The 13,071-nt window shown below is 43.0% G+C and overlaps 1 protein-coding gene across 2 annotated transcripts in view; it reads left to right on the top strand.

Annotated features, from left to right (window-relative positions):
* The window catches only part of fgd (faciogenital dysplasia), a 119,995-nt gene that overhangs the window by 31,308 nt on the left and 75,616 nt on the right, over positions 1–13,071 (top strand). The window lies entirely within an intron of this gene.

Here is a 13,071-nt window from a genome sequence, read left to right as displayed (position 1 = left end):
AGGAAACCTTAAAGAAAGAAACTTTAAAGACATAATTCCAAAAATTGTATTTTCAGACTCTGGGATGTGTAAAATGTCAAGATTCATCAAAATCACGAAATGGAATTTTTGGAGGATTCCAATACTTTCCCTATACTTCATATATGAGAAAGTCAGGGAGGTCTAAAATGTCAAGATTCGTCAAATTCTTGACATTGAATCTTTGAATAATTACAATACTTTCCCTATACTTCGTATACGAGAAAGTAATGAAAGTATTTAGAGTTGACCCATTTTAATAGTTCTTAGACTTAACTTTAACTAATTAGCATTACAGTCTGTAATAATTGTGCCTGAATTGTTAAAAATAGCTGCAAATTAATGTCGAGGTAATAATCATGGCACCAGAAGGCGGTGATGTGTTGATGTTGATTAGCACATGTAAGTAAGAATTTCACAGTAGTCAGTCTGTATGCATGCCGTCTCACAGATCCAGTGTCATGCCATGTTATTGTCTGTGTGGAGTTTGCATGTACTCCCCGTGTTATCGTTAGTATTCCACATTGCCAAAGATTAGGATGATCATTTTTAAATTGTCCTTTTCTATGTAAGTGGGCTCTCTGATGAACTGGTGCACCATCCAGGGAGTTTCATGCCTCAATTCAGTTTATTGTTTTATAGCACTCTTCACAGAGTGCTGCTGGGACAGGCTCCAGCTCCTTGTGAGCCTGAATTGGATTAGGCAGGCTTAACAATATTTTATTATGTTAATATTTCAATTCACATGCATACACAAAGCACGTGCTGTGTTTTGCTCACCTTGCTCCTTACATGATCTCCTTGGCCTTGTTACATATTTGGCTTTGGTCTCCATGTTGCAAAAAGACAGAACAGCTAGAGGAAAAGATCAGCTGGGCTGATTAAGGATTGCAAGATATGAGCTGTGAGGAAAGGCTGAAGGACTTGACCCTTTTCAGTGGCAATTAAGAGGTGACAGGATTGAAGCGTTACAAATCATGAAGGGATTCAGTACAGTGGATCCAGGCAGTTACTTACAAATGAGAACACAGAGATACATCAGGACAGTCTAAAGACATAATTATAAAAACTAAAATATTATAAAACAAGGGTCTCACACATAGTGCCTGAGGGCCACAGGAGATGCTTGTTTTCAATTCCTCCATGTTCATAATCAGGAGCTGTTAAAGAAATCCATATGCTATAGCTTGGAACCATCCACACTACAATCTAATTTGACATCAAAGACACTCTTTTCCAAAAATTGGTCAAGGGGGGCCTCCCATTGTGGAGCAGAGTGTAAATTACAGAAAGTTATGCTCATTTTCTTTGAAGAACATTATAAGTGCATGCAACAACCCCCAACCATTTAAAAAAGAATTTAATAGGCTTTTCTTCTGAACTTTATAAAGAGGTAAAATGCACTCAGGGCTGGATTTTCCTATAGGCTAACTAGGCTTCAGCCTAGGGCCTCAAGATCAAGAGGGGCCTACATTCAAATTGTTAGCAAAATTTTATTATCTCTCATGTAATTTACAAACTTAAAAATGGAAAGTGAAAGGGCCTCATAAGTGGAATAGCTTAGGGCCTCTTTTCATATAAATCCGGCCCTGAATGCACTTGATTTGTAATTTATGGGATCGCAGACAGGGAACCCATTAATTGAGCAGGTCAATTAGCAGCAGGGATTGCCCTCTAATGAAGGGATTACTTGAAACACAAACCAGAAGCAGACGTTGTCCTCAGAAATTGGGCTTGAGGCCCCCGACTATAAAAAATATTAAGGCCTGGGCTGTGGACAACTGATGTCAAAAGAACTGATGCAGAACTAAAGGCTGAGGACATCTAGTAAATTAATAGTATGTGATTCTTTCTAGACCCTGACTATATAATATTCTTACCAAAGATACAGATTGTCATTTATTGGATTGTAAGTGACTCCTTCACAAACATGAAGGGTGGCTGTTCTTGTGTGCTGCTGCTTCTTCTTCACCTCATTGCTGCTTTTGGCATCCCCTTTAATCCTCCTGGAGCACTTGATGGGTTAGCGGGACTAACAGGGACTTGCTTCATCTGGCAATAGATTTATTCTGTCTTCTTCAGCTTCTTGTGTTTTCTTCTTTACTGAAGTATCCACTTGCTTTGAATTTTTGGCTCAGGTCTCTGATCTTCTTCTGGGTTGCCTTTTCCACCGGTATGGTGTCATGTCCTCCTTGTATACTGGTGGCATACATACACCGACTTGCCTTATGGAAATAAGCCTGCTGCCAGCTGTAGCGATATCACAGCTTAGATGAGCGCACTCTGCCGTCAGAAAACTGCTGTGAAGACAGAACTCCTTGTGGAGTGACAAGCACACCGTCAAAATCTCAGTATCTTCTTGTTGAATTTACAGCTTTTTCTATTAGTATATTAGCATTGGAGCCGTAATTTCTAAAATAATAATTCATAATTTCATAACTATAATCTGTCTATTTTCATTTTTAAAACATTATTTTTTCCCTAGATTTTCAGTTTTGTTTTTTTTATCGTTATGTTCCAGTGCCATTTTGAGTTGGTATTTTTTTGTGTTTTGTTCACATGTTGTTGACAGAAACAGCAGCGTTGCTATCTGTGTCGTCATTGTGCTGCCTTATTGAAGATGCCAGTGTGGTGTTCTCACTATCCTAGCTTTGCTGTGTGTTTTGTGTTTACTTTCAAAAAGATTTCTGGCCCAGAACCATTTGTCCAATTAGGTTTTGAAATGTGCTGTGAATTTTGATGACAAATCTTTCTTTTGCTTTTTAACTTTAGCAACCACTGCTTGTTATATTAGGTCTGCTTCCTTGTCACAGCCTGCACAATAACAGAGAAATTGTATTGCTTCGGAAATTCACAACAATCTGTAAAAGAGTCGTTCCAGCACTTTGACCTGCACCTCCTTGCTGTCCTTTGTGATTATTTGGCCTTATGTCCAGTGGCCTCTGCAACCCTAAACAGATGCTTCAAAGATGGATGGATGCCAGTCTGACAGAACATCATCAGGTCTGCTCCTACCTCTCTCTGCTATCTCTACTCTTTTTAAGAATCTTCCTTCACAAAGTATCAGCACACTGCAAGTTCCAAATGCACTTGTTAATATCCTGACTTGAACCAATGGTTCCCTCCACAGTTCATCTCCACAGTCTCTCTTTCAGATACAAAATCCTCCTTTAGATGTTGGCACTAACACTCTATATAGTGTCTATTTAAACTTTACAAACCCATAAGATAACTAAGATTTTTGAAACTGGGCTTCTTGCTCTCCTAGAGTTCTCCTGTATACTGTGGCATGAAAAGTATTTGCCTTCTTCTTGATTTTCTTATTTATTGTTAGCTGTTGGGGTTAAACGTTTTCAGGTCTTCAGATGAAAATTATTACTCAATAAAAGGCACCTGAGAGTACAAATAACACATTTTTAGCCAAAGCCATTTATTGCTTGAGTATAGCTATTCAATACTGGCTGGCACTGTGTGAAAAAGCTAGTTCCTCTCCACATAATAAATGATTGCTCCATCTTTAGCTGCAGTGACTGCAATTCAACATCAGTGTTTTCCATAGCTCTGGAGGAATTTTAGCCCACTCTTCTTTGTTTTATTAGGTCCTCTCTCTGTATCTCTGTTGGGTTAGTTCTGGACTCTAAGTTAGTCAAAAACTTAATTTGGCCATTCTGATGTGGTCTTAGTTTTGTGTTTGGAAGCACTGGCTTGCTTCGTGACCAATTACATTTCATTCTCAGCTCATATGTAGATGACCAGACATTCCCTTAAAGGATTTTTTGATGCAGAGAAGAATTCATGGTTCCTTCAGCTATGACAAGTGATTCAGGTACTGAGGCAGCAAAGTATGCATTGATCATGGGTGTGATTCTCATATTGTGAAATGCTGTATTTGCTTTATGCTGGACACGTCCCACGTTATTTCATTGGTCTATGTGTATTAGCACACCTTTTCTGACCAGTATTCACAGTTCATGTTTGCTAGAATGCAAAACTGTCTTGCTATCCACTGCACAGCTGTAGAGGGCTGATATTTCAATTGTGGGCTGTTGTTCTGGAGAACAGTGTAGTAATTTAAAGTAGCTGACAAATACAAAAACAATGAAAAGGTTAGCCAGCACACTACAATGTATTGGGTTTAAGTGTTGTGATGAGATAAGGTGCCTGCCGCTTTCAACCCCACCTTGAAACTTCTGTCTTCCTTACTTGAAATATCGGATGAAGAAGTTTAAGGTTACACCTTCAATAAGAAATGCATATCCACTGTTTTTTGAAATGGAGAAGCTACAGCATAATGATGTCACATGGTCAGACTGTGGATTTAAACTTAAACATTTAAATTCTTAAAATGGATCACAAATATTTATGGATAGTTTGAACTCACAGACATAATGCAGATATCCACTTTCAACACAACAACAAGTTTGAAAGCGGAGGACACAATCACAAAAATGAGGTGGACTGTTCTCCCACATTCTCCCTAAAGCCCACCTCTGGCCCCTTCTTATTCCCCCCTCTTTAGTATCCCATTAATAAGAAATGGTTGAGGAGTAATAAAAAGGTTACTGAAGAAGTGGGAGTACGGGATTCAGGTGGCACAAGAAAGTGGCACATGGCTGGCGAAGCTGACAAGAGATTATGTAGAAATATTGGAAGTGCAGTAAAACATCTGGTCAACCTATGAATATGCTCAAGCAACTCTATAATACACTATTAACAATGAAAAATTGTTTTGCAAAACATTCTGGACACCCCTTATCTTTTCTCCTTGAAGAACCTTGTGATGGCACATGCTGTGAATGGTGTTATATACCAAATATAATGACAATGGAAGTGGTGGTTAAAGGATGAGTTTGGTATTTTTAAGTCGAAGTTATTTCCTCACAATCGTGAGATGTATTAATTTGCCTCATAAAATTGTGTTCTAAAGTGAAGCATTATCTTACATATTTTGACAAATAACTAGCCTGTTCTTGCATTTGGTAGTGGAGCTAATTGGTACATAGGCAACAATGTTTAAAAAAAGCCTTAAAACTTACCAATCATAGGTACCTACATTTTTCAGATCTAAAAGGTTGAATATTGAAACTGTGTGTCCATGTTGTCTTAAGAAGGAAAAAAGAAAAGCATTGTTGTGAGATCCTGCCATTTTAAAAGGAGACCGGCAGTGTGCTTCACTTTGCTGCTGGTCTTCCTCCATGGCGCCCTTCAGAGCCAGGGCTGTGGATTCACCTCAGACAGTCATTCTCAAGTGCTGTTATTGTACTGAATGTTGATATTAATATTGGATCGGTCCTAAAATTTTGTGTTCAGTATCGATACCAGCTTACCAGGGGAGGGATGATTTAGGTGAACTGTTCCACATGTGTGGACTGCCCTGGCCAATGTGCCCGTTGTTGACTATCGAGAGTTAGTTAAGATGGCCGACAGCCTGCACTCTGTTTTGCAGAGCTACCTTTCCCCTGCAGCCCTCGTTAGTCCCGTTACCAAGCCTGCGGCTCGCACTGCTCTTCTTTCTCCTACTGTGATCCCGACAACTGACCTGTGTTTTTAGTGTGTCCAATTCAATAAGAACATGAAGAAATGCCACCCTCTTTGTAAGTTTAGCCCACTCCGGTCGGTGAACACTATCACATCAGACCCTGCAGACCACCTGCTCTACATAACAGCTGCTGTTTTCTGTGTGATACTGGTGCAAAAGTGAGTGTGCTACCTGCATCACCTATTGATGTGGCTTCAGGGAGAGAAGGGCCCATTTTGGAGGCTGCTAATGGCACTAAGATCCCCACCTATGGAGTACAGAATGCCACCTTTCTTTCAGTGGAAGACGTTTCACTTGGAAGTTTGTCTTGGCCAAGGTGGCCAGGCCATTACTGGGTGCGGACTTCCTGTGTGCAAACGGTCAGCTAGTTGATGTTAAGAACCATCGCCTCATAGATGCAAAGAACTTTGCCACCCTTCCCTGCACACTCAGCAGTGTCGCTGCCTCCTCCCTGTACAACATAATGGCTGCGACTTGCGACTTTGCCTGCCTTCTCACTTTTTCCACAGCAGAAACCAAGCCTGGTATGAAAAACTACATTTCTACCTCTGGTCCCGCAGTCCAACCCCATGCCCGTCGGCTAGCCCCTGACAAGCTGGCTATTGTGAAGGCTGAATTTTCTGTCATGGAACGGCTAGGAATTGTGAACCGATTAAACAGCCCATGGGCATCACCCCTCCATATAGTGCCCAAAGCAGGTGGAGTTTTCTGATCGTGTGGGGATTACCGCCACCTGAATAATCACACTTTCCCCAACCGCTATCCAATTCCACACATTCAGGATTTCTTTTTCTCCAGGAAAATAATCTTTTCAGAAGTGGACCTTGACTACCACCAAGTACCTGTGCACGCGGCGGACATCCCCAAAATGGCAGCCATCACCCCCCTCGGATTGTCTGAATTCCTGCTTACACTTTTCAGCCTTAAAAACGCTGTGCAAACAAACATTCCTGGGGTTGATGGACTCTGTACTCAGTGATTTTGACTTCCTTTTTGTCAACCTAGTCAGCAGCTTGGTTGCCAGCTCCTCCAAAGTTGAACACCTTGCCCATTTCCAAGCCTTGTTCAAGCACCTGAGCTTGCATGGGTTGATTGTCAATCCCGCTAAGTGTCTATTTGGAGTGCCCATCATAGACTTCCTGGGACATCGCATTTCAAAGAGGGTGTGATTCCTTTGCCTTCCAAAGTCTCTGCTGTGACTGATTTTTCACAACCCTGCCTTCCAGGTATTCTTGGGCTTGGTCAATTTCTACCACAGCTTCAATCCTCAGGCAGCACTCATTATGCAACCTTTATATGAGGCACTACAGGGCCAGTCTGCAAGGTCCCCTGTCATGTTGCCCAAAAGATCTGGATGAGGGCATTTACGAACACTAAACGTGCTTTAGCTGACGTGGCCATGCTCACGCACCCACTGCCATATGCTGCACTCGCTCTTAGGACTGACGCTTAGGACCATGCAGTGGGGGCGGTGTTTGAACAGTGGGCTAATGATGCATGGCAGCCATTGGTGTTTTTTGGCAGGCATTTATGACCCAATGAACCATATAGCACCTGGGAACTACTGAGTTTGTACCTGGCCTTTTGGCCTTACCGTTTTTTGCTTGAAAGCTGGTCATTCACTGTGATTGTTGACCACAAACCTTGAATGTCCAAAGTCAAAGTTTGCCTGGCAGCAACAGTACCTAGCATACATATCAGAGATCACAACAAACATCCAGGATGTTAAGGGTAAAAACAATGTGGAGGCTGACTGTCTCTCTCAGCATGCACTAACAACCATACACATTTGGAAATGACTACTGCCTGCTGGAGGCTGACCAAGCCAAGGACCAGGAGGTCCAGGCTCTTCATTCAGCAGAATCAGGCCTGCAGTTGTCAGAGGTATAGTTGGACGGCAGTGCTACTAAGCTCCTGTGTGACACCAGCACAGGTCATCCACGCCCAATTGTCCCCAGCAACTGGAGATGGTTCATTTTTGACACCATACTCAGCCTCTCACATCCATGGCTGAGGGCAAGGAAATTTGTTTAGTGGGGCCTCAAGAAAGATATTTGGAGCTGGGCAGCAGCTTGTGTTGCATGCCAGAAGGCTAAAATATATTGCTACTTTAAAGCCCCACTGACACATTTCCTGGTGCCTGCTCGCCATTTCGACCATGTTCACGTGGACCTGGTAAGCCCCCTTCCTCCTTCTCATTGTTTTACACACCTGCTCACTATTGTTAATAGGACTACCAGGTTGCCTGAAGCTGTTTCTTTGATGTCCATGACTGCAGCAGAAGTAGCGAGGGCTTTTATTGTACTTGGATTGCATGGTTTGGCATGCCCTCCCACATCACTTCTGACTGAGGTGTACAGTTCACTTCACAGCTCTGGACTGCAATGGCACAAGACCTTGGGACAACACTGCACCATACCACTGCCTACCACTCCCAAGCTAACCGCCTTTGTGAGAGATTTCACCGGTCATTAAAGTCAGCCCTCAAGGCCTCTCTTACCAACGACAGCTGGGTCGACTGTCTGCCGTGGGTGCCGTTAGGGCTACGTACAGCTCTGAAAGAGGATCTGCAGGTCTTGTCCACTGAACTGGTGTTTGGTCAGCCTCTTCGTGTGATTTTATCTCTCAGATTTCTGTCCCCTGAACTGCATTCAGACACTGCTCTCTGCTCCCAGACACAGCAGTCAACTTCCAAGAGGTGACTCCTACCCACCTCACTACTGGTTCCCATGCCACCTGCAATCAGCAACGTTCATGTTTGTCAGGCAAGAGTCACATTACATGACCACTAAAACCACCTTATGACGTTCATGCTTGACATTGGTGGCAAACAGTAGATAGTCTTGGTGAATTGCATCAAGCCTGTGCACAAGGATTCCTCTCAGGTTTTTGACTCTTTTCCAGCCCCTGTTGGTGACCTGGCCCCTGCTTCCCCTAACACACCTGTACCTACTGAGCATGCCGATGTTAGTTCTTCAGGTTACAACATCGCATGCCCAGACCAGGTTAACGTTGCATGTGAATTCTGATACAATTGGTTACATTTCTTTTTTTGGTTTTCCAATTAAAGGAGATGCAGGTTAAGTGGCTTGCTCATGGCCACACTATGTCAGTAGCAGGACCTGAACCCACCACTGCAGGGTTTGAAGCCCAAAGCCTTAACCACTATACCACACTGCCTGCCTATAGTTGTCCCTCCCTCTGGTTATTCTGGTTTACTACCACATCCCAAAGCTCAGTTAGCCTGTGCCGAGGAATGTGTGGGAATGTGCCAGGCAACTGACTGGCATCCCCACCAGAACTAGTTCCCGCCTAGCTCCCAGGCTTGGCGATGGCTTTTTACTATCCCAAGATTGGTTTCGGGAAATGTATAAATGGATGGATTTGGAAAAAATGAATGAATTCTTAACATCAAATCTAACATTTCAAAGTCAGAAACCATTTCCTGTCCTTATAATTAAATAGCCTTATTTTTCTTTCATGGGCTACATGCTGTGATTTGCATTAAACGTTTGGAAAGATTTGATTTTTGTCATTTGTATTGTCGTGTTCTGTTTTTAATTAGCTTTCCCCAAAGGTCTTTCATTGAATTGCTATAGAACAACGACATCTAACAAAGAGAAGACAAATGCGCAAATGATAATGAACACATGCATTGCCACAGCAACCAGAGGCGATTTCCACTTGTGTGCTTCTATGCAAGCATCTCTTTAGGTTTTACAAATATTACAATAGAAAAAAAATATTTTCAAATCATCTGAAAGTTCCGGGCAACGGCATAAAAGAAAATCTGTTACTCGTTTTTTTTAATTCGACATAATCGCGTGATTTCTTAATGAACTCCAAAATGAGAATATCTGTTTTCTGAAATGCATGATTTAACATGCGATTGAAGAAGTGATGGCAACTGAAACCTGCAATCATAGCGGGGCACACGGGAGCGAGGATAGCAAGCACTGCCGCCACCACCCCGTATCCCTGTGAACTGTGCCTAGCAGTCAACGTATATCCAGAGTACATTCGCCGTAACCCAATCACACAGTTGGCGTGTACGGGACACAAGCAGCCCGGAGACCCTTCGGCACGCGGTCGTTTGTTCATTTCTAGGACTGTGACTCAAATGATGGCAGCTCTGATACAGTGCTGAGAGAAGACGATCCGCTCGCACTGATTCAGCAGCGCTGGTCAGCAGCCTCCCTCCCCCTCAGTCATTTGTCTCTATGGTAACTATTCGAAGGCATTATGCAGCTTGAAAACTACTTTCCTCCCCGCGCCGCACGGTAGCAGCTCGGCATTGTTAAGTGAAATCAGCGCAGATCGCCGGCGGTGCCGCGCATTCTGCTTGGCCAGCGGTGCGGAGGAACCGGAGGTCCTGCAGCAACCCAAACACTAACGGGATTCTCGCTTGTGACTTCTGTTCCCGTCCTGGATGCTGCCTCGTCTGATAGCCTTCTGGGCCAGTGACAGAAGGTCGGCTTCTTCTCCTGCCGTTGGGCGAGGGCAGCTGAGAGCCACCGCGAGTCGCAGCGGCGGGCGGCGAATGGCTGAGGTGGGCACTTTCCGGTAAGCCAGCGGCGAAGGGATGGGGATGGGGATGGGAGCGGCTCCCGACACAAAGCTTTCAGCATCACCCTCTCAATTCGTCTTCGACATTTGAATGGTTCCGTTTGCGCCTCTGCTATCCAGACGCTGAAGTCTTCGAGCCGGCCGCCCGTCTTTGTGTTCTGGCGCGGGATCCCCGAACGCCTCCGCGCCTCTCCTCTATTGCCCCGTCCCATTCCTCCTGAGCCAAAAACAACGAATGTGACGCCTGCCTTGGGTTAAACCGCGTGTCCAAGAACCCGACTGTCTTTCTGCCCAGCACACGTTCACTTTGGACAAGCTTATTTGTCGCCATTTGAGTATCTAGTTCTCTCCCTCACTGCTTCCGTTCCTCCGTGCATTCTTGAACCCTTACCACCCAATTCTTTAGTATTAATGTGTGTCACGCATACAGATCAGATGTATTGGGGTGACAGTTTTTTAAATCAAATGTATTCATTTTTCGGCACTGATTATACATGAAGAAGAAAAAAGGAAAATTAGACCATTTCTTCAGCAATGCTGCCCCGACGCATTTTGCTTTTTGGTGTGTATTATAACTACTATTCCTCAGTATGTGGCAAGGTAACACACATTGAGATGCTTGTTCAGTGACCTGGTTATTTTACCTCTCTGTCTGTCCTTGTGTAACCTGTCACCATATCTCTTTTTTATGTGGACTTCCCACTGTGACTCTTCAGTCTCCTGTCTACATACAGTGGTGTGAAAAACTATTTGCCCCCTTCCTGATTTCTTATTCTTTTGCATGTTTGTCACACAAAATGTTTCTGATCATCAAACACATTTAACCATTAGTCAAATATAACACAAGTAAACACAAAATGCAGTTTTTAAATGATGGTTTTTATTATTTAGGGAGAAAAAAAATCCAAACCTACATGGCCCTGTGTGAAAAAGTAATTGCCCCCTTGTTAAAAAATAACCTAACTGTGGTGTATCACACCTGAGTTCAATTTCCGTAGCCACCCCCAGGCCTGATTACTGCCACACCTGTTTCAATCAAGAAATCACTTAAATAGGAGCTGCCTGACACAGAGAAGTAGACCAAAAGCACCTCAAAAGCTAGACATCATGCCAAGATCCAAAGAAATTCAGGAACAAATGAGAACAGAAGTAATTGAGATCTATCAGTCTGGTAAAGGTTATAAAGCCCTTTCTAAAGCTTTGGGACTCCAGCGAACCACAGTGAGAGCCATTATCCACAAATGGCAAAAACATGGAACAGTGGTGAACCTTCCCAGGAGTGGCCGGCCGACCAAAATTACCCCAAGAGCGCAGAGACGACTCATCCGAGAGGTCACAAAAGACCCCAGGACAACGTCTAAAGAACTGCAGGCCTCACTTGCCTCAATTAAGGTCAGTGTTCACGACTCCACCATAAGAAAGAGACTGGGCAAAAACGGCCTGCATGGCAGATTTCCAAGACGCAAACCACTGTTAAGCAAAAAGAACATTAGGGCTCGTCTCAGTTTTGCTAAGAAACATCTCAATGATTGCCAAGACTTTTGGGAAAATACCTTGTGGACTGATGAGACAAAAGTTGAACATTTTGGAAGGCAAATGTCCCGTTACATCTGGCGTAAAAGGAACACAGCATTTCAGAAAAAGAACATCATACCAACAGTAAAATATGGTGGTGGTAGTGTGATGGTCTGGGGTTGTTTTGCTGCTTCAGGATCTGGAAGGCTTGCTGTGATAGATGGAACCATGAATTCTACTGTCTACCAAAAAATCCTGAAGGAGAATGTCCGGCCATCTGTTCGTCAACTCAAGCTGAAGCGATCTTGGGTGCTGCAACAGGACAATGACCCAAAACACACCAGCAAATCCACCTCTGAATGGCTGAAGAAAAACAAAATGAAGACTTTGGAGTGGCCTAGTCAAAGTCCTGACCTGAATCCAATTGAGATGCTATGGCATGACCTTAAAAAGGCGGTTCATGCTAGAAAACCCTCAAATAAAGCTGAATTACAACAATTTTGCAAAGATGAGTGGGCCAAAATTCCTCCAGAGCGCTGTATAAGACTCATTGCAAGTTATCGCAAACGCTTGATTGCAGTTATTGCTGCTAAGGGTGGCCTAACCAGTTATTAGGTTCAGGGGGCAATTACTTTTTCACACAGGGCCATGTAGGTTTGGATTTTTTTTCTCCCTAAATAATAAAAACCACCATTTACAAACTGCATTTTGTGTTTACTTGTGTTATATTTGACTAATGGTTAAATGTGTTTGATGATCAGAAACATTTTGTGTGACAAACATGCAAAAGAATAAGAAATCAGGAAGGGGGCAAATAGTTTTTCACACCACTGTACATATGCATGTCAGTCAGTATGTCATTTGTCTCTGCTTTAATAATTCTCTTATATCGTCTCCATGTCATTTTGTCTATCTGTAGCCATCGGTTGTGTCATTTCCCTGGTCATTTGCTTGTATCTTTCCATTTCTCTGTCTAAACAGACTGCTTGACCCAATATTTTAGATGTTGCACTTTAAACCTTAGAGCTGTTGCTTCAGTCCTGAATATAGATTCACTTTGTGACACTGTACAAGTCCCTTTACAGGCCTAAACTCAATTAAATTACAAAAAATAGTATAACAAATGTAGTATAGCTCTAGGCTTGTAAAGCAAGTGTCATATCGAAATTTTCTGGGCTTGTGCTTCCCTGTCTGCTCTTGTTTCATTTGTCACCATCTCCTTACCTGTCTTGGAGTTCCTGTCTGTACTTTCTTTTCTCTATAGCAACATAGGAGACCATTCAGTCCAACAGGCTCATTTGTTTAGCTAATAGCGAAGCAGTCCTAAAATCTCCTCCAGATATTTTGTAAAGCATACGTTCTGTATTTTTCAAGTCAAAGTTATTTCTTCACAAACATGGCATATCTGCATTGGAACTGGAATTGGAATTAAT

The sequence above is a fragment of the Erpetoichthys calabaricus genome, chromosome 18 (genome assembly GCF_900747795.2).
Source record: "Erpetoichthys calabaricus chromosome 18, fErpCal1.3, whole genome shotgun sequence".
Lineage (NCBI taxonomy): Eukaryota > Metazoa > Chordata > Cladistia > Polypteriformes > Polypteridae > Erpetoichthys > Erpetoichthys calabaricus.
The sequence above is the reverse complement of the archived record's forward strand: the minus strand, read 5'-3'. Positions and strand labels throughout refer to the sequence as shown.